Here is a 22,147-nt window from a genome sequence, read left to right on the forward strand (position 1 = left end):
GGACACAAAGTTATGCAGCCAGACCCCATCATTCATGGTAGGTGGGAAATGGACAGTTGCTGGCACAAGTTCCAGTTGTTACAACTTATGCTGGCAATGAATTGGATGGTGTGGTAGAAAGGAATGCATTATTGGACAGGCTGGCATTTGAGAAGTATGGAGAAAATTGGCGCTATGAGGATAACAGGGTTTGATGGCTATTGCCAAGCTGTTCTTATTCTATGGAAACATAATGAACAGCTGAGGGCAATAACAGGCAATGGAAAGCCAGGCATGAAAGCCAGAGGGCCTCTGGATGCATACGAGAAAGCTTTCGTCTCTTGCAGCAGGTGGGCTGAGAAAGCTGAGGATAAAGCCCAGGATAATAGTCTGAATAGATAAACTTCAAAGACAGTTGCCCATCAACGCGGGTCTATTATGAAAGGTCAAAGAACTGTTTGGGAAAACCTGGGACACTGACAAATGAGATGGAGACAACTGAATGGATGCTGCTGAACACTGTTACTCCCCAGACTCCTGAACTTTCTGAGCCTGCTGCCATAGCCCAGTGCTCTTAAGCCCTCCCTGACACCACTCCCAAGCTCGGTGACAATGCAGAGGTCTCTCCCGAGGCAACATGTGCCCACTTCTGGAGTTGCCCTATCCCTAGGCCACTAGGCCTAGAATTAGGGTTAAGTAACTATATTTAGGGTTAAGCAAAACTCAGTTTAAGAGAAGACAGAAGAAACAGGCTATATCCCAAAGGAGCTGCAAGAATTGGCCAGTATATACTGGGAGGAGCTGGAGGAGGTTGCTTGAGACAGGCATCTGAAGGTGTTGATCAAGGGTCAGAACGTGAGATTACGGGGGCGGTGTGATAGCAGCATCTGCATTGAGTCCTTGGGTTATAGGATAAGAGCTACCTGAAATTAACAAGATTTAACACCCTGGCTAGGATCCCGGGAGATGGTGTGAACTCACTACCAGGATGGCTTCTAGAAACGTGGAAAAAGCAATGGCCAATTCTGAGCAAAGTTCAAGTGCCAGTATTACTGTGGCAGATGGAAAGGATTAAAAGATTGAGGGAAGTGGATATGCTGGAACAGATAGATTATCTTTAGGTGGAAGATCCATCAGATGATTTTGTTCCATGGGAAGGCCCAGCGAACAAACCTCTTAACAAGGTCATGTAGACATATGCTGATAACAGGGCCGCAAGGGTCACTAAAAAGTTTAGTGATAATCCTAGGCTACTGCTGACCATAGAGACAAACTATTACATTATTTAGCTTGCTGAGGGCAATGGGTGATAAGACCCCGAAATAATAGTGGCCAAGTGGTAGTGCCTAATTGCCAAAAATCAGGGGGTCACAATTATCATAATGACAAGATGGGAGTGGTTAGCCAAGGGCGCCTGGCCTGCAGAGAGTTATGGAGAAGTTAACAGAATACAGCATCCTTAGGGGCAAAAGAAAATGGGCAGCCAATGAGTCCTACTCATTTTGTACCATTAGACAAAATCAAGGATGGGTAACATGGAGGCTGAAGGGTGGTCATCCCAATAAAAAGTTATGCACAGTCCTGCAAGTAGATGTTTGTTACCTCTTTTTTCTCTGGTGGAATGTGAGTGGAACCCAGGTGATTCACTTGGGTTTTCTGGGTGTTCCTTTGCCTACTTGTGGCCATAATGGACACGGCAAACCACCCAAGCCTGTGAAGGGCATGGTGCCTAGAGCCCTGGGGGATAAATGTCTGAGTCACGTGGCCAGGTAAGCAGCTGGGACAAGTAGAGGAGTAGCGGTCAGGTAGCTTAAGGGTCTGCCTCAGCTGCAGAGCTGCCTTGTCTGGATCAAGGCCTTCCCAGGGCAAAGCATGCACCTGGTGACCAAGTAACTGGTTTGGCTATTTTGGCTCACTGCTGCCCATCTATGACAAATAGCTATTAAGCTAATATCCCTGTACAGAATCTAGTAGCTGACACTTAATATCATGGGGCAAATATATTTTCCTCCTTTTCATTTGGTCATGGTTTGGCAAACTCTTTGCTGGAATATCATAATGATGTGTGTAAGGGTGACCTTCGTAAGTCACCTACAAACTTCTGCTTGTGCAGAATGCATTAGTCCATTTCAGAAAGTGAATAGACCGTATAGCATGCACACCCGTGTCTTACAGAATGACCCTGGTTACTTATTTGCCTAATGGGAACAATTCAAAGGACGAAACTTAATATATTAAATCTTTAATCATATTTTGTGTGATCAGACAGAGAGAGTACAATGATAAATTAGATATACTGAAGCATTATTAATAAGGAATCAGAGTTAAAACATAATGTATATAAAGGCCAGAGTGTTTCTGATAATGAATCTTTGTGGAAAGTCAAAAGAATATGCAAACTGCAAATTGCTGATTTTCTCATACTACATTGAGAAGTCTAGCTGCAGGTCTGCCCAGACTCTCAGCTCTTTCTCTTCCACTCAGGGCATCTGCTGGGCTCCTCCTGGGTTCCCCTGCTGGGTGGTGTGACCTGCAAAATCTCTTAAGGCAGTAAGTTGGGCCAATTGTAAGGCTCCTCTTCTTTGTTTCTCATCTCTTAGGGATCACTATCCCTTTCATTATCTCACGTCTTGTGTCTTAAAACTGTTATTTTATATATTTTTTCTCCTCTCTCCCCCTTTCTTCCAGGTAGGAGAGTAAATCTGGTCCCTTCTACTCCATTCTGCCTGAGCTGCAGTCACAATCTAGATATATTTTACTACATAGAAACTAGTCTTTTAGAGCTGACTCATCTTTGACATATTATTTTCCATCCGTGTTTATAAGGATTCTTTTAGTGTTTTTAACCCACCAGAGAAAATAGGGGTAACAAACATCTACTTGCAGGACTGTGCATAACTATTCCTAATTCTAAGTCAGTTATATTAGTAATCTGGCCTTAAAAAAATCTTGTCAGTGATTTTCCATCAGTAAAATAAGAATAATTCTTATTACCAACTTTATACTTGGGTGATGTAAGTTTTAGAAATTGTATTTATTTGCAGGTTTAACGAAAAGACATGTTTTTACTTGTCAGGAGAAATGGCAAATAGCAATCCTTGATTTATTTTAAAAAAATTTAAAAGTTACATTTCCATATTTAGAGAAGTCTGAAGGCTAACTTGATGAGAATCCTGGAGTTTTGATGGATGTCTTGGGGAGCATTTTATTCTTATTAATTTCTATGCCCTAAAAAAGTTAAGCATCTTTGGCTCCATGGTGACTGAGAGGAAGGGATTAAGAGCAGCATTCTACAGATCCTTAGTTCCTTAGAGATTTACAAGTTAGGAAGAACCCTAAGTATCGCTTAGTTTAGTTCTCCACCCTATTCAGGAGTCTGCTGTAGATCACGAAGTTTATCCAAACTGTTTAAAAACTGTGCTTTTTTTTTTAGAACTGCATATAGTTGTGTCTATCTTCACAGGAAATGAACACTATTATTCAGAATAAGATTTGTTAACTTAATCATATGTACCTGAGGCTTAAATAGAAGGATCATGAGATCCTGACTCATGGATAGATTTTTAGATTTTTGGCGGCATTAAAAATCTGTCTTAGTGTGGTAGGCAGAATAATAGCTTCCCAAAGATGTCCGTCTTAATCCCAGGAAACTGTGACGATGTTTCATTGCATTGCAAAGAGGAATTAAGGCAGCAGATGGAATTAAGTTTGCTAACCAGCTGATCTTAAAATAGGGAGGTTATTTTGGGTTATCTGGATGGGCCTAATTTAGTCACAAAGGTTCTTAAACGTGGAAGAGAGAGGCAGAAGAAAAGGTCACAGTGATACGATATCAGAAGGACTTGAGTCTCTCTTGCTGGCTTTGAGGATGGAGGAAAGAGACCATGAGCCAAGCAATATGGGCAGCCTCTGGAAGATGCAAAAAGCAAGGAAATGGTTTGTCCCCTGGAGCCTCCAGAAAGAAACACAGCCCCATCAGCATCTTGATTGTAGCCCAGTGTGACCTGTCTTGGACTCCTAACCTACAGAACTGCAAGATAATAAATTTGCATTGCTTTAAGCCACTAAATTTGTGGTAATTTAGCAGCAATAGGAAACAGACTGATTTAGCTCCGAAACCTTAAATGAGAGTGTTAACACTTTGGCGTGTTGCATGTGATGACAGGATCAAATGTTTTCACATAGAATAGTTATTATTTCCAAATGAAATTTAAGTGCCTCAGAGTTTCCTGTAAAGTAATTGATAGCTAAACCATAAACTGGGTGAAGAAATAAATTCCTCCAAAAGAGGAAGTAGAGGGTGGAAAACACAAACTCTTCCACATGTTATCACATTGTCTGATAGTGTTCACATTAACGAAGAAATTGAAAACTGACTGATGAAGCTCTGTACTCTTTAGGATACTGTCACCAGGCTGCAATGAAAACAAAAGATGCTAAATTATTGATACTGGCAGTCATCATGGTTGTTGTATTTGGTCTTTGGAGTTCTTTGTTCAATACTGCCTATGAGCTTTTTGTAGACCAATGAGGACTAAGTCATTAAGGAAATCTCAAAACAAACTCATTCTAAACACTGGAGAAGTAAGATTTCATCACAGTACAACTTCCTTGGGCTACGTGTACATGAAGAATTCCACACTTGAATTAATATAAGAAAATGTACAGAGAGAGAAGAAATGTTCTGTGACTGTTTTTCATATCTGAGACCTTGCACAGCCCCGAGAATGCAACTGCGGAGTCCCATGAGTCCATGGATGTACCAGTTAAAAGACCATAGCTCTTTTTGTGCAAAACCTGTGTGCTAAACACAGGCATAAAAAGCAGAGTAAAGATAGCAACAGATTCTCTAAATAGCCTGTGTAACTGTAAAGCAACACATAATTTTTACATCGTTAATGCCAGGAAATAACTACAATATAGTAGAATCACAATTATAAATATACAGGGCTTGCACACGCGCGCACACACACACACACACTGCATTTTAAAGTGAGCTTTACATGTTACTGGTGTAACATCTCTATAAATTTGTTTATTCCTTATTATACAAATTTAGTATAAAAGTTCCTTTATTTCTTGATTCTAACCTTAGATATCAAGTTTTTCTTAGCCTCCAAGAGAAGGAAACGGTGTTTAAAAAACACAGTGAAAGCAGGGTTCATTTAGTCTCTACAGTTTTAACTTTGAGTATCTGGCATCAATACTATCTAACCCCATGAGGGTATAATTTACCTTATGAGCTCATCAAATTATCTGACTTTGCTGAAAGTATCTCTATCTTTAAAAAGAAATGATGTATTTAATGCTACCAGACAATCAGGAAAAAAAAGAGGAGTAATGTTTAGTGGAGCTTTATTTGCTTGGAAACTCTTTTTCTTGGATAAAAGAAAAGTTTAAAGAAAATATTTTTTCTCTGAATTTCAGTCTGGAATGCCACCAGGCCCCTCATCAGCTTTGAACTTGAGTCTAAAGAAAACATTTGATCTTCTTTGTCTTTCAACTTGACAAAATGTCCTTCTTCTTTGAAATCCCCTTTCTGTTTCATATGTGCTTGTCAATGTGTTTTGGAAATACGAAGCTCTTGGGGGTAACGGCCGAGTCTTTTTTGTTTAACCTTTGAACACCCTCCTATGTGTCTACTCCATCCAATTGGCATTCCAAAAGTATTGCTCATTAAAATCTTATTCTTCCTATAGTGTTTTGGAAATAAGAGTAGGTGTTGGATTTAACTTCTTCACTTAGAGGCTTTAAATGAAAAAAAAAACACTCAAAGGTAAACATTTCATTCCTTTCAACAAGTATTTCATGAGGCCCTTTGCATGGCAATAATTAGTGATCATTGAAAGATTAACTGACATAGCCAGTATGATCAAGCTTTGTGGCTGATACATAAGAAACTTAAAAGTGGTTTATGGATTCAAAGGATTTATGCTCTTTTTTTTTTAAAGATTGGCACCTGAGCTAACAACTGCTGCCAATCTTTTTCTTTTTTTCCGCTTTTTCTCCCCAAATCCTCCCAGTACATAGTTGTATATTTTAGTTGTGGGTCCTTCTAGTTGTGGCATGTGGGATGCTGCCTCAACATGGCTTGATGAGTGGTGCCATGACTGCGCCCAGGATCCGAACTGGTGAAACCCTGGGCCGCCGAAGCGGAGCGTGCAAACTTCACCACTTGGCCATGGGGCTGGCCCCAAGATTTATGTTCTTATCGGGACAAGAAACCATAACTGTTGCCAAACGATGTTACTCGGTCAAATGACCAAAGAGCACCAGATTCCAGCCCTAAAATAGCTACACCTTATTGAATGAAATACGTTTACAGAGAAAAAGGCAAAGTTGTACTTTGTTATCAGGTGGAGATTTGCTTTAATCCTATGCCAAACCCCCGTGACCTAGGCTGAACCCCATGGAAAACTCTTCCTTCCTTAAATGCTACCAGCCTGAAATGCCCACTTGATGTCTCTCTTTCATATACGTAGAGTGTGTAGATAGGGGTGAAGAGAAGCCAAAATAGAGACCAAAAGATCATGATAGAGAACAATACAGGAAAGAAATATAATCTATTAAAATGTGTCACGTGTCTAAATATAATAACAAGGATAGCCCCATGTAATTCTAAGTGATCTTCCCTGACTCAGAGGTTACCTTTCAGTAGCAAGCCTCTGCTGTTGCCTTAATTTTTGTTGAAATAAAATATAAGCAAGAATATTCTGATTTTATTTCAAACAACTTAGTCCAGCTTTTGCTTTGGCAGAAAGCCCATACCAACTGAAAACTCGCCATTAGGAAGAATGTATTAGCTGCTAAGATAGCCATTAATAAGTAAGAATGTGTAATCATGTATAGTTCAGGTAAATGCATTTGCATAACACCTTAGTCTACGTCTCGAATCATAAACCATTCAATGATACAATCAGATATTTACCCCCGGCATTTGTAATTTACTCACTTTTCATTTTAAAAAGGCACTTATTTTGGCTGGCATTCAGAGAATTCTTGACTCCTCCACATGTTGATGTCTTCTGATACCTGAGGGCAAGACTGCCCTGACCTCCATTTATATTTCAACCATGAGCCAAATCTGGACATAGACATCACTGCCCCAGCAGAGCACACTGCTATATTAGCAAATTATATCATACAGATACTATTTTTTTTTTCCTGAGGAAGACTAGCCCTGAGCTAACATCTGTTGCCAATCTTCCTCCACTTTCTATGTGGGTTGCTGCCACAGCATGGCTGACGAGTGGTATAGGTCCATGCCTGGGAACCGAACTGGTGACCCCAGGCCACCAGAGTGGAGCATGATGAAGTTTAACCACTAGGCCATGGGGCTAGCCCCAAGACACTATTTTCAAGGATAGCTAAAGAGAGTATTGTTCTTAACTCTCTAAAGAGAGTTTTGTTCTTATGGGAAGAAAAGGGAAACCAACATGACTGGCAGAGAGTGAGAAGGGCCTGGCACTCACAGGAAGAGGAAGAACTGGATCCCCACAGGGCTCCCTGATCCAGAAGGAGGGCTGCTGGGTGACCCTTGAAGCCTGCAGCAGAAATGGTTGGTGGAGCCAAAGGCACACATGCAGCTTTGGGTAGCAGGAGCCAATAGAGTCTGTGATGTCACCCCTTCATCCATTCTTCTTAAAGCCATTTTGGCTTCTGCCCTACCCCACTGCCCACTTCTCAGAGACTGCTTTCATAAGTGTACCAGTGACCTCCATGCACCACATCCAAGGATCAGTGCTCTATTATCTTACCTAGCCTATCCTCAGTATTTATGCGGATGGCTACTATCTTTCCCCTCAAACGTCTGCCCTTTGGTTTCCACCATCTCACCTCTTCCAGGTTCCCTCCTACCTCACTGGCTGCTCCTCAGTCTCCTCTGCTAGCTTTGCCTCCTTTCTCCACTTTAAATCCTGTATCCAGATGTAACTAAACCTGTAGCTGGACACATTCTACCTATAGGATCTTATCCAGTCCCAAAGCCTTAATTTTATCTTCCAAATATAAGATAACTTCGAACATAAAGTATTTCCCAATTTTCCCAGAGAAAAGATCAAAGAAAAAGTTTTTAAAATCTTAACAATACATACACTTTTAGGGATATAGATAAACCAGCTAAATAAATGTTTACTTGTTAATTTAACTGCACATATTAACAATCACATAGTCCATAAAATAATGGATTAATGTAGAGACATGACTCATTTCATTCTCACATTTCATGAAATAATTACATGCAAAATCTTCACTTGTGGCCTTTGACATCAGTCTCGACATCACTAGAGCTACTTTCAAATCATTGAATACAGTTTTCCTGAATACATCCATCTTCACTTCTGTTTTGGTTTTTCAAATTTAGTACTTTTGGAATTGTGTATGACATTATAACTGGAAACTTTATCCCATTAGGTGTATTTGTACAACGTTAGGGCAGCTATATTTTCATTTGTCTTATGGATGCGTATTCATGATTTCCATAATGTGATTGCTATCTTTAAGTAATTTCAATAGGTTTGTTATAAGGACATCCAACACTAATGACTGTGAGATCATATCTTCCATTGTCCTAGTATGATCTGTGTTTCATTTCTATGCCTCCATTGTGTGTAAGATGGCTTCCATCAGCACCCGAAGCTAGAGTTAATTGAAGTCTTCATGCCTGTGTTTTATCTAAATACTACTTTAATTTTCAAATAGAGTTATCTGCTAATCTGCGTTTTTGATATCCTTGAGATTTGTTTGTTGTTTTCTTTGCACAGAAATAGGGTTTATTTCTGTTTTAAAAATCTAATATTTAATATATTGAAGTTATCATAGTATGTTTCTCAAAGTTCAGCTTACAAATCTCTACATTCTATCTAAATATAGAGCAAATTTTAACAATCTTTTTTAAGGGACTTTTGAAAAAATATTTGTTTTTCTTTACAAGCCTGGTTAACAAAACATCTTCAAGTATTTTAAGCTGTGTTTATAAATTTAACCTATTTGATTTCATTTTTAATTAATTCAATTATCTGCCTTTAAAAGGTAAACGTTTCCAAGTACTAAAAAAATTGTATAAATCTAACAAAATAAACTTAAACATAGGTTAAACTCAAGTTCTTGTAAATGTTCGAATACTGTAACGCCATAAGAGTTAAACTCCGAATTCCAAAGCATCAATATTCAGTTATGGATTTTAAGTGGTCACTCAAATAGGTTAACTTGTAATCATTACAACCACATATATCACCAAATATGCACAGATTCCTTCTTAACAGAAAAATGGTAATACTCTGGTCTTGATTTTCTAATCTTCTTAAACTTAATTTCATATCTTACTAGGACTGAAAAATAAGTGTTTTTTTAGGAAGACAGTTACCGAGGTTGTTTGACAGGCATTCTTAGCTGGGTTTGTGAACTAGCCGAAACCAGTTAGTTATTTTTGGTAAATGTTTATTGTCACTTGCAGTTAATAAATAGGTGAAAATGAGCTCCTCCCCACAACCAGGGAATAATGTAAACAAGTGACAGACTAGATTCTACCCGCCACTCCAACGTCTTTTAGTGAGTAATCACTTCACCGTTATGTAACCTGTTTCTGTGAGCCTCTTGAAGTCATAGCTCTCTGTTGTTTCTGATGCTCAAAAGCCTCTTATATGAAAGACTTACTACCTAAGGCAAATTCAGCAATATTCTTGTGTCAGGATTTGGCCAGTCATCTATTGGAGACAGTCAACGAAGAGTTTTCAGAACTGGAAGCTGGACAGAAGATCATTTAGGGATCCAGCCTAGGGTGCTATACCCAAACGTATAGGTTCAGGGTTCTGGATGTTCATTCCTTCAAATTTGAGGGAATGTCTTTGTAAGATTCTAAACAATCTAAACAACATTCTAAATAACTCTAATTTTATCTTGGTATTACTAATTTTTGCAATGAGAAGCCCATTTCTTATATGCCTGGTATGACTTACCAAGGCTCCAGCTATTGCTAAGAGCTAAACACAGTTGAAGTGCATTTATTAGCCGCCCAAAGAATGTGAACTTTCCAATTAAATGCTTGCTAACTACACCTGAAATGTGAATTCCTGATGTAGGCAACTGGCCTCCCCTAGATGTAGACTGAAGCATAAATTCGTATCACACTGGTTATAGTCAACAATATTAAATAAATTAGACATAAATACACTGGTAAAAGATGCATACTTATTAAGGAAGACAATTACCATCCTAGTTAACTGAGTTTACACACAACCAGAGATCACAGTCATGAAACTAACTGGATTCTTGTCACTACAATGGGATACATTTAACTTTATTTATAGTTGCTATATCAATGACTCTATGTATTGAAATAGATAGATAGCCTTATTATTTGGATTCATATTAGACATGCTGAATAACTCTTTTTTCTACTCATAGAAGTTAGCAGGTCCTACTCAGCTTGATCACTTGACTGGATTTTTCATTGTTTTGGCTCTTTGGGATCATAAGGAATAGAAATATGTTTTCTCTTTAACTTTAATGATCTGCGAATTTGATGGAATCGTTTGTTCTTAAATATAACCTCAGGATCCTCAAGTTCTTATGGCCATCTCCATTCATTGAATTCTACAAATTTCTCATGGCTTTCTCTGACTTCTGATAACAATTCATAAAGTCAGTCTACTGATATAACTGTTATTATGCCCCATCCTGTGAGATATTCAAGTAAGAATTCTTTCTCTTCTGAGCTATCATTTTAGGAAGAAAACATACCGTATTATATTTAGGTATATATGGTATATGTCAATAACCTCCTAATCTATATCTCTAATCCTAATCACTTTCCTGAATTCTAGAGTTGTCTCCAACCATTTACTAGACTTTTCCACATAAATGATAATAAATATCTCAAGCATTCTTGGACAAAAATCAAACTATTGAATTTTGCACCCCACCTCCTCAATCTCTTCCTTCCTGTGTCTTTCTCATGTCGGTACAAAAGCGCCAACATTCATTCATGTCCTCAGGCCAAAAATCTATGAGTTATTACTGATTCCGCTCTTTCTCTTTTCCATTCTTCCCACCTGACCCACCCTCATCATCAAGCTTTGCCTCTGCCTATAAAACAGACCCTGATTCACCCTTGCCCAATTCACCATCATCTCTCAATATGACAATTTCAATGTCCTGGAACTGCTCTTGCTGCCCCACTCTTGCCCCTCTAACACCCCTTCTTCATGCAGTGATTTTGTTCAAATTGAAATTAGATCTTTCTCCTCTGCCCAAAACTCTCTAAAATTTTCTTACCACACTTAGAATAAAATCCAAACTCCTTGCCTTCTCTTACAATATAGAACCCTTGCAGATTCTGACCTCAGCTCCTAGTTCCTTCCTTACCCACTAGACTGCAACCAGAGAGCTTTTCTTTTTCTCAAACTCACTGAGCTAATTTCTGCCACGTCACAGGACCTTTGTAAGAAGACTGATTCTTTTTGAATAATTAGAATTTCAGTGTAAATTTTACTCCTTTAGATAAACATCTCTTGCCCACCTAATCTAAAGTAGTCCCTAGTTACTATCATTTCACACTATTTTAATTTTATCGATTGCACTTATCAATATTTACATTTTTCATGTTCACCATTTGTCTTCTCTAGCAGTATTTGCAGATCATGTTTATTTTCTTCCTTACTATATTGCCAAGGCTTATGGGATGTGATAGGCACTCAGTGCTCGTCTTTAAAACAATAAACATTCAGAATATAACCGAGGTCTCAAAATGTCTATTGAAGATCTCTGTCTGCATATCCCACAGGCATCTCATCATTCAACTCCATGATTGTTCTTTCTCCTGAAGCCCCTGTGGTGAAGACCAGCAATCAACTGTCAATGTGGTTTCTTTTGATGCCCTCATGGGTGGCTTACAGACCCAGAAAAAATTGTTCAGAAGCTACATCTTCTTTAATATTTGATATTTTGTCTAGCCTACAAATGTACTAGTTATTATATTAATGTGGTAATTTTAATCACTTACATTTGTTTTAACCAGTTACATACATTTCTTTAAACATTCTAAACTGCATGTAAATATCCGTTATATTAGATTTCTTTCAAAAGTACTTCGTTTGACTCACAGACGAATAAAACCTTCCCAAGTAATCACTTCTTGTAAATCTAGTAAATTAAACTTATATGTATGCTGAATCTTACATTCTCTAAAATGTTTCAGTACTGTTTATAAACCCAGTAAGATTGCAATTTAAAACCACAAGCCTATGTCAACAATCATTTATACACTTTGTATTGGAAATACAAAATTACAAAGAGGAAAAATTCCCTTAAACCTAAAATATCCCATATGCACAGATTTTTTTGCTCACACAAAAATATTAATATTACAGATTTTATTTACTTCATAATTTTGATACATAGTTAAACTCTTCCTGGGGTTGAGAATATAGTTATTTCATCTAATACAATTTTGGCGTTACCACTCCACATGATTTAATGATTTGCAGGATTCCCTTCTCGGCTGGCTGAGGTTGTGTACAATAGGCAGTTTGGGCTGGATACAAGGTCTTACACTACTAATATGCAAGGGGAAGTTTTGTTTTTTATGCCACCACCTGTCAGCCTAGCTTTCCAGTTGTGATGTTAATTCCTCCAGGTGGGCTGGACTTGAAGTCTGTTCCCTGTCCCGAGTTACACATTACCTGCTTCTCACATCTGATGAATCTGCAAACCCCTCACAAGATTTTCAGCTGATTTTCTTCTTGGTGCTAATTGGATTTTTTCTCCCTTTGCCTTGTAAGATATTTAATTGTCATCCTATTGGATTCTGCATATGTTGTAAATATTTTTCTCACTTAGTTTTTGTAATTTCAAGACCATATTAATGACATCAACCCAAGGCAGAAATGTGAAAGCAAATCTGCCTTTTTCATCAGCCTTCCCCGTATCAAAACCATCACCTCTCTTGACTCGATCATTGGTCTCAAATTCATTCCATTCTCATTCTCACTGTCTTTGCCTTAGTTCAGGTTGTGATTTTTTCTCACTTGGACTCTTGTTTTTCTCCGCAGTCTTCCAATTTCGCTCTGCATTTCACACATTTGCTAAAGTGATTTTTCTTAAATGCAAATCAGCTCATATTACTGTGCTTAAAAATCTTTTCACAGTTGCAAGTACCCTTGAGAATTAGGTTTAAACTATTTTCTCACCCATCCATTCATAGTCCATTCATTCTTCCATCCATCCTCTATCCATCAAACAAATAGTTCCTACTCACTCCTGGGCATCCCATTATCTCTGTCCTATTTCTATCTGTAAAACCTTATTTATGCTTAAATTTTTCTACTTTCTACTCTTCCACTTAAATTTGACCCACGCTACAAACGGCCTTCAGGTAGACTGACCCATGTGCAGTTCTCAAACATGCTTTGACTTCTCATATCTTGTTGGTTTTGCTCCAAAAGTTCCCTCTGTCTAGAATTCCTTCCCTTCCTCAGTCACTGGATTACCTTGTATCCATTTTTCAAATTTTAACTCCAGCGCCACTTTCTCTAAAGATGTCTTCTGTCTTCCTAAATGAGGATTAGTTGTAATTTTTCTATGCTTCCATATACCCTTACACACACACACACACACATACATATATTAGCATTAATTACAGTATCATCAGTCATGATTTTATTGTACATCTCTTCAAATTCATTGAGTTTTTATCTCTATATTTCCAGAGAATAGAACAAATTAGGCAGTCTAAAAAAATTTGTAATGGGTGAATGAATAAGTAAATAAATAAATGAGTGAATAAAAGATGCCCATCTTGCAGAATGTGTTTGGTCACCAACCACTCTTAGGGATTATCTTTGACTGGGACTTGACAGATCAAGAATTTCCTCTTCAGCTGAGGAGTCAGGTTGGGTCTGAATCTCTCATTTGAACAAGAAATGTGTAGTCTGCAAAGTCCTGACGGAGAACGTGTATTTCTTGACAGTATCTAGCACAGGGGCCAAGGGAAGGAGACTACCTTCTTCTTTATCATTCATACCCATTCAAAGAGCCTCTTTTTTTAAAAAAAATCTTTTTTATTTAAAAACAAAAATACTTTTAGAAAACCCCACAAATCAAATATGTAGATTAACGGATTATTATAACCCAAACAATCATTTCAAGAAGTAGCGCTTTTCTATCCACTCCAGAAAACCATGCCAGGTATCCCATTCTAATTGCAACTTGCTCCCACCCCCCAAAGTAGCCATTACCATCACGTTTACAGTAATACTTTATGTTTTTAAAAGTAACTTGATTATCTCAATGCATACCTAGACACTCTAGTTTAGCTATGCCTTTTAATCTACAGTTTCCTCTTCTACCCCTGTCATTTGCTGATAACTTATCTGTCAAAGAATGCAGAGATTCATACAGTCCGGATTTTTCTGATTTCATACTCTCGGTGAGGCTCCATGTATTTTTATGTCCCGATGTTTCCTGAAATTGGCAGCTGGATCCAAAGGCTTGATCAGACTCACATTTGATCTCTAGACTATCAGTGGGTTTTTTCTTCTCTCACCAGGGAACACATGCTATCTGGTTGTCTCTCTTTTGGAGATGTTAGCAGCTATTAATATATGTCGCCTAGATCCATTAATTCATTGGAAGTTGCAGTTCCTTTTCTTTTATTTACTTAAATAATTTCCTAAAGAGACACTTCCTTCCTCTCCTATAGGTTACCCAGTGGTGCAGTCCATGTAAGAAATGTATAATAAATGCTTTATTCTTTTCCTTCATTTTCTAGTTTTCAAAACAAATAGTTGATTTTCTGTTACTCTTTGATACTGACCAATTAGTTAATTTCTTTGTTTAAAATATCATTATGAACTTTTGGATTTAAGTATGTTATAGGTTTTAATCTATTGTGTTATTTATTCTTTTGGAACCTCAAAGGAACCCATCTTGGGTCAGCAGGAGCTCTTCAACTCGACACCTGAGTCCTTTGGCCAGGATCCTACTTTTCTTTGGTAGGTTTCTTGCTATGTGGAATGATAAGCTGTTCCAGGCTTGTCTAGTACATCTAAATACTAGACTAAATACTATATCTAAAATATCCAGTTCTCCAAGAGACCTTTTCCTAGTGAGAAATGATTTTTCAAAACCACACTTTAGGTGCTAGAGATGGTTTGCTACTGGAGTGATCACTGTTTCTGGCCAAAAAGGCCTCTTTTTTTAAGAGCCAAATCCTAAGAGTACTCAGTTTGTTATCCCAGGTGATGGAGTTAGAAGATTTGGGATAAATTATTTTCCTTTACTTTAAATTCCTTCAGTTAACTGAGAGTGGGTAGAAAATTTACATTTCATTTTTGTTTACTTTTAAAATATGAATGCATTTAGCAACATTGTGCTGCAGACATCTATCTTCATGGTCATTACCAACCTGTGCAGGTCAGAGGCTATTAAGATCAGAGAGAATTTCATGAATAACATAGCCCTGGGTTATCTCAGAGGCTGTCTTAAAATTTGTAGAGCTGTGGTCCTGAGCAAATTTTTTCTGGAAGCCTCAGGGTAATGCTTCCTCAATAAGAACTCTAATATAAATTTGAATCAAGCAAACATATACTGTGCAAAAGAGAGCTAGTGTTTGGTTTATTACTGTGTGAATACAAACAAAAATGACAGAATTAACAATTCTTTTCACAATTATTTCACCATTTATATGGTTTTTACTCAATAAATTTATTTAAAAAAATAAAATTTCTCATTTGAAAGAAACTTAACTTCTCATTTCTTACACAACTGTTATGTCCTTGAGGCAAGTATAATTAAATATTCAGATAAGAATCTTTTTCTTAGTAATAGTCTGCACCTTGGCTTGAGTCATGTTGATTTTCAACTGATATTTGTTGAATGAGTACTTATAACTATGATTTATTAAGTTCCTACTAAATGCTGAGTACTTCATACATTTTTTTTCCTTTCTGTTATCCTTACAATAATCCTGAAATGTATGTAGTAATTTCTCCTTTTATAGATTAGAAGATGGGCAATGGTATATTTGAAGAAACATAGCTAGCAATCTTTGATGTGAGAATTTGACCTAGTGCTGTCTGATTTGAGTCCTTGTTTTTACCTACTTTACCGTATAGCTGGCCTGGCTTTGACTACACAGAGAAGAAGTTGCATTTCTTGTCCTAAGTATAACATGAATGGATCTTGTAGACAATTTGTTATCAATATTTCTTCTACCTCCTTGGTGCTATTGATGGGAATGAAAAATAGTTGTAAAATTTCAATGAATTATGAGAGAGATAGATCTTCACATTCTAAGTGGCTAATAGCTTCAAATTAAAAGCAGTTAACACATATTATTGTGTATCTATCAAATCCTGGGCACTGTGGGAGATTCAAAATGAAAAAGGCACAGTGCTTGTTCTTTAAAGACATTACAACCTAATGAGAAGATAGATATGTACATAAATAATATAACAATGTTTCCTTGCTCTCAGAAACTTCAGGCAAAAATTGTTGGCTGAGGCTGAGAAGGCTGTCTGCCTGGATTAGAAGGATGTGTGTCCTGGGGTTTGCGGGAAGGAAAAGGGTTGGTGACCTAGAAGGATCTTGACAGAATCGATTTAGGTAATTTGAGGCTGGGACAGCAGTGTGAATGAAGGAGAAAGATTTCTTCTATTGGAAGGAATGAAGCATTCAGAGAGTTCAGAGAGGTGCGCTGGTCCTAAAATTGTCCCAGGGAGGAAAATTGCCACAATCATGGTGCTGGAGCCTACATTGTCACCCATGTTTGTCTCTACTCCTGAAATTTCAGACTCTTTCCTCCATCTCACTCTCAGCAGACAAACTTGCCTCTACTTTATAGAGAAAAAGAAATCTTATATTTTAATATAAAACATACAAACCTACATGTATATGTACCCATCTGCTCCTCCTTTCTCTCATGGAAATAAAAAAAGTTGTCTCATCTAAGATTAATTCCTCCACCTGCTTTAAATCCAATTTTCTCCCCTCCCCACCACCAATCGTCACATGAATTCCTTTTTTATTTTTTCTTTTCAACCTCCCTCTCTCAGCTGCATTCTTCCCACTGACTTTAAAGAGCCCAATTCTTTCCTATTTACGCATTCCAAATCAAAGACTAAACTTCAGTAGATTCTTGATCCCTGTCCAGCTGCACCCTATTTCCCTCCTGCTCTGCTCTTCAGAAGCAAATTACTGGAAATAGTTGTCTACCCTTCTGTCTGAATGTCCTCATACCCAGCTTTCTCATTTCTGGCTTCCCCATGCATCCCTCCACCAAAATAACTTTCCTTAAGGTCACCAATGACTTCATTTTTGCTAAGCCCTGTTGATGTTTTTCATTCTTATCGGTACTAGTCAAGGTAGTTAATGCAAACCTGCACAACAAACCCCTAAATATCAGCAGCATAACTATAATAAGCATTTCTTTCTCACTCATGCACAGTCTGACACTGGTCAGATGGCCCCTTCTATCTTGCAGCTATGGCGTGTTGAATATATAACTGTTCTAGTTATGTAGTGTTGCTTAACAAACTGCTCAAAACTTTGATGGCTTAAAAGAATGACCACATTCCTTTTGTTCATGAGGCTGTAATTTAGAAAGGGATTTATAGATACAGTTTTTCTCGGCTCCACTCAGTATCCCCTGGAATAGCTCCAAGGCTGAGGGCTGGACTCACTCAAAGATGCCCTCTCTCATATGTCTGGAGGTTGGCGCTGGCTGCTGGCTGGGACCGCACTGGGCTGTTGCTGGAACACTGACACATGGCCTGACCAGGTGGTTGCTTGGCTTCCTCACAGCATGATGTCTTGGGCAGGCATCCCAAGAAAGTGAAAGGCAAAAGCTGAATCCTCTTTTCTGACCTACTGCTGGAAGTCACGCAGCATCACTCCCACCACTTTCCCTTTAGAGGCGAGTCGCTGAGGCTGGCCACCATGCAAGTTGACTTGACTCCTTAGCAGCATTGATGCTTTAACTCTGCTTCCATATGAAACTTTCTTTTTCCTTCATTGTTACGACTTCCCGTCGCCTAGCCTTACTTCCACGTTTTTGCTCTTACGACAAAACCCCAAATCCATGACCTAGTCTGGCCTCATGTACTTCTCCACTCTTCTCTTGTACTATGTTCTCCTTTGATTTTTCTGCGCCAGCCACATGAGCTGGTTTTAGTCTCTTAACTAGGTCACATTCCCTTGCACGGTGGGGTCTCTGCCCAGGCTGTTTCCTCTTTCTGGAATCCTCTTTCCTTGGTTCTTGAGTATCTTTTTCAGGTAGCTTTTCTTAACCTTCAAAATTAGTTCAAATCTATCTATTGTACCCTCTAAAGAAGCATAGGTGTCCTCCTTCAAAGCATTGATATCAGTTCTCAATTTTGATTATTTTTTTCTCATTTATTGTCTGTCCTCATCTCTACGATAAAGGCTCAGTAAAACGGGTCTATCAGTTTTACTTACCAAATTATCGCTCCTGTCACCTAGCACAGTGTCTGGCACATAATAAACATTTGTTGAATAAATGAATGTATCACTCATCCTAAGAATCTTGGGTAACAAGAAATATAGTCCCTTTATCTTTTATCAATCGTTCTCAAGTATGGAAATGTGTGTGCGTGTGTGTGTGTGTGTGTGTGTGTGTGTCTAGGATCTTGACATTTACTCTGCAGGGTCAGATATGCTTACCATCCTGCAATGAAAAGAACAGTTCATACAACGGAGAATTACCCCACACTACACACCAAAAGTGCCTCTCCCCCACTTTTTTTTTTTTTGAGGAAGACTGGCCCTGAACTAACATCCGTGCCCATCTTCCTCTATTTTACATGTGGGACACCTATCACAGCATGGCTTGCCAAGTGGTGCCGTGTCTGCACCCAGATTTGAACCGGGAACCCCCGCCGCCAAAGCGGAACATGCGCACTTAACTGCTGTGCCACACCACTGGGCTGGCCCCACCCCTGCTTTGAGAAATGGTAAACCGATGTTTTAACTGACCTTCTTAGCTGTCCTTCTGTATTAGAAAGAGAAAATAGTAAAGCCTCACAGAGATGAAGGGAAGTGCTTTAGCACTAAGTTTCTCCACCTCATCTTCTCCACTCTGTGGAATACCACTTTCCAGGTCTCATTTAAGAGTATCAACATGGTAGAGAGTTGTGTCTGCTTGACCTTGCAGACTGTGGAGGCCTGAGTACCTTTAGCAAGCAAGCCCCCTGGGCCTCTGAAATCTAATAGAGTTGCCTTTGTGCACTGGCAAGGGGACAAGTTCACTGGCTCTGAGGGCCAGTACTTCATCTCCGAGTATAGCAAAGAGTGAGCAACAGACGTGCATCAGATCAGCTCTTTTTAATTTAGTTGTTATGATGGAGGTGACAGAGCGGACAGGATGAAAAGTTCATATATCATAATGCACATGGAGGAAACTTAAATGCATATTACTAAGTGAAAGAAGCCAATCTGAGAAGGCTACATACCGTATGATTCCAACTTTATGACATTTTGGAAAAGGCAAAACTATGGAGACAGTAAAAAGATCAGTGATTGCCAAGGGGTGGCAGGAGGAGATGAATAGGCAGAGCACAGAGGATTTTTAGGGCAGTGAAAATATTTGGTATGATATTGTAATGATGGATATATGGCATTATACATTTGTGCAAACCCGCTGAATGTAGAACATCAAGAATGAACTCTTAGGTAACCTATGGACTTTGGGTGATCATGATGGGTCAATGAAGGTTCATCCTTGGCAACAAATGTACCACTCTGGTGAGTGATGTTGAGAATGGGGGAGGCTATGCATGTGTGGGGCAGGGGGTATATGAGAAATCTCTGACCTTCTCTCTCAATTTTGTTGTAAACCTAAAACTGTCCTAAAAAAATGAAATCTTAAAAAAATGCTTATAACATAATCAATTGTAATGGGATGAAGTTAAATATTGGATGAGCTTTTTTCCTGCCCCAAGGTATTAACTCTGAAGATGTAGGATTGCCATGGAGAGAATGACTGTATTAGTTATCTATTGCTGCATAACAAATTGCCCAAACACTAGTGCCTTAAATATAAACATTCACTATCTCTCAGTTTCTGTGAGTCAGGAATCCTGGAGTGGCTCAGTTGGGTGGTTTTAACTGAGTGTTTCTCATGAATTTGCAGTCAGATGTCAGCTGGGGCTGCAGCCATCTGAAGGCTTGACTGGGGCTGAAGGATCCACATCAAAGCTGTCTCACTTATACGGCTCGCAAGTTGGTGCTGACTGTTGGTGAGAGGCTACAGTTCCCTTCCACATGGACCTCCCCATGGGGCTCCTTAAGTGTCCTCTGAATTTCACCTAAGCTAACACTTCAAAAGACCAAGTGAAGAGTGCAATTCCTGCATTCTATGGTCACATGGGATGCCTGGATTCAATGTGAGAGAAGTCTTCACATGAAGGCATAAATAACAAAAGGTACGGGTCACTGGGGTCATCTTTGAGGGAGGCCACCACAGTGACTTATCTAATTCTCCAAGGCTGAATTGGACAGGTCTGGTTATTGGTGTAGGAATTGCTTGAGGTTCTGCACTAGAGTCCAAACTGGTCTGATGACTTTGGATACAAGAGGGAAAATGGGAGTGTGATAAGCAGAATTATGGCCCCCAGTCCCCAGAACTTGTGAATATCTTAACTTACACAGCACGAGTGACTTTACAGATGTGATTAAGTTATGGATCTTGAGATAGAGTGTGTATCCTGGATTATACAGATGGGCCCAATGTAAACTCAAAAGTCCTTATCCAAGGGAGGCAGGGGAGACAGAGAGGTGGCAAGACAAGCTTAGTTTTGAGTGATGCAGGACTATGAGCTAAAGAATACAGGCTCTAGAAGCTGAAAGTCAAGGAGCAGATTTAGCCCTAGAGCCCTCGGAAGAAATGCAACCCTGTAGACACCTTTATTTTAGGCCTATAAGACCCATTTCAGACTTTGCCCCTCCATAACTAAGATAATACCTTTCTTTTGCTTTAAGGGCTGAAGTTTACGATAATTTTGTTCCAACAGCAATAGGAAACTAATGCTTGGAGTGAGAAGCAGGATACATTTTTGAGGGGGAAAGTGGGATGTTTTTTCAACTGGTTCCTCTTCTGAAAGTTACAAGGCTATCAGCTGTAAATTCTGTGCAAGAAGAACAGTCAACATTTTCCCCACCGAGTGAATGTTTACTGCACATCCAGGCTTGTGGTCTTGATGTTATTATGATGGAGGTGACAGAGCAGACAGGATGAAAAGTTCACATATCATAATGCACATGGAGGAAACTTAAATGCATATTACTAAGTGAAAGAAGCCCATCTGAGAAGGCTACATACCGTATGATTCCAACTGTATGACATTTTGGAAAAGGCAAAACTATGGAGACAGTAAAAAGATCAGCGATTGCTGAGGGGTGGCAGGAGGAGATGAATAGGAGGAGGAATGAGAAAAAAATATTGGGGAGGGAGGGTATGGGAGTCCAGCGAGTCTGAAAGTGCAAAGAGTTCTTTTTTCCAAGAGAAAAGACGGCAGAGTGGTCTGAGTGCAAAGGCCCTGAGGAGAGGAGTCACAGAGGACGGATGGGACTGGAAGCTGCCCGTTGCTGGCATGAGGCAAAGAGGTGCAGGAGCCAGAAATTGTAGCCAAGTCTCACAAGGGACTTCCGGTGCCCAGAAAACTTACTTGAGATTAGGACGGGTCCAAAAAATAGATTGAAATTTCAACATGGTGAGGATGACACCTTTGACTCCAAAATGAAGCTGTCTTAATTATCAAAAATGACTGAAAAACTATGGAACCACATTGAGATGCACACAGGGTTTCCACAGAGCTGACTTGGGATAAATTCCTGGCACATTAAAATATTTTTGTGCATTCACCTCAGTAAGGTGAGGGGCTTCAACTGAGGTAGTTCTAGAGCCATTCGTTTCAACACCGAATCACATTGTGGCAGTGAAAGTAACGATAACCCACCAATGAGGGACACACCCTGGTGTCAGAGGCTAAATTTTCTATGTTAATAAACATTCTTAAGTCTCAGTGGTGCTGTGCCTCTCTTGACCAGAGCTGTGAGCCCTGGGTAAATTGCAGGGCTGCATATGCCCCCTCCCAGATGATGGGAATGGTTGCAAAGCATGGGGCACCATAATAAGCCTCTAAGGACTGTTATC

Source organism: Equus asinus, chromosome 3 (assembly GCF_041296235.1).
Source record: "Equus asinus isolate D_3611 breed Donkey chromosome 3, EquAss-T2T_v2, whole genome shotgun sequence".
Taxonomy (NCBI): domain Eukaryota; kingdom Metazoa; phylum Chordata; class Mammalia; order Perissodactyla; family Equidae; genus Equus; species Equus asinus.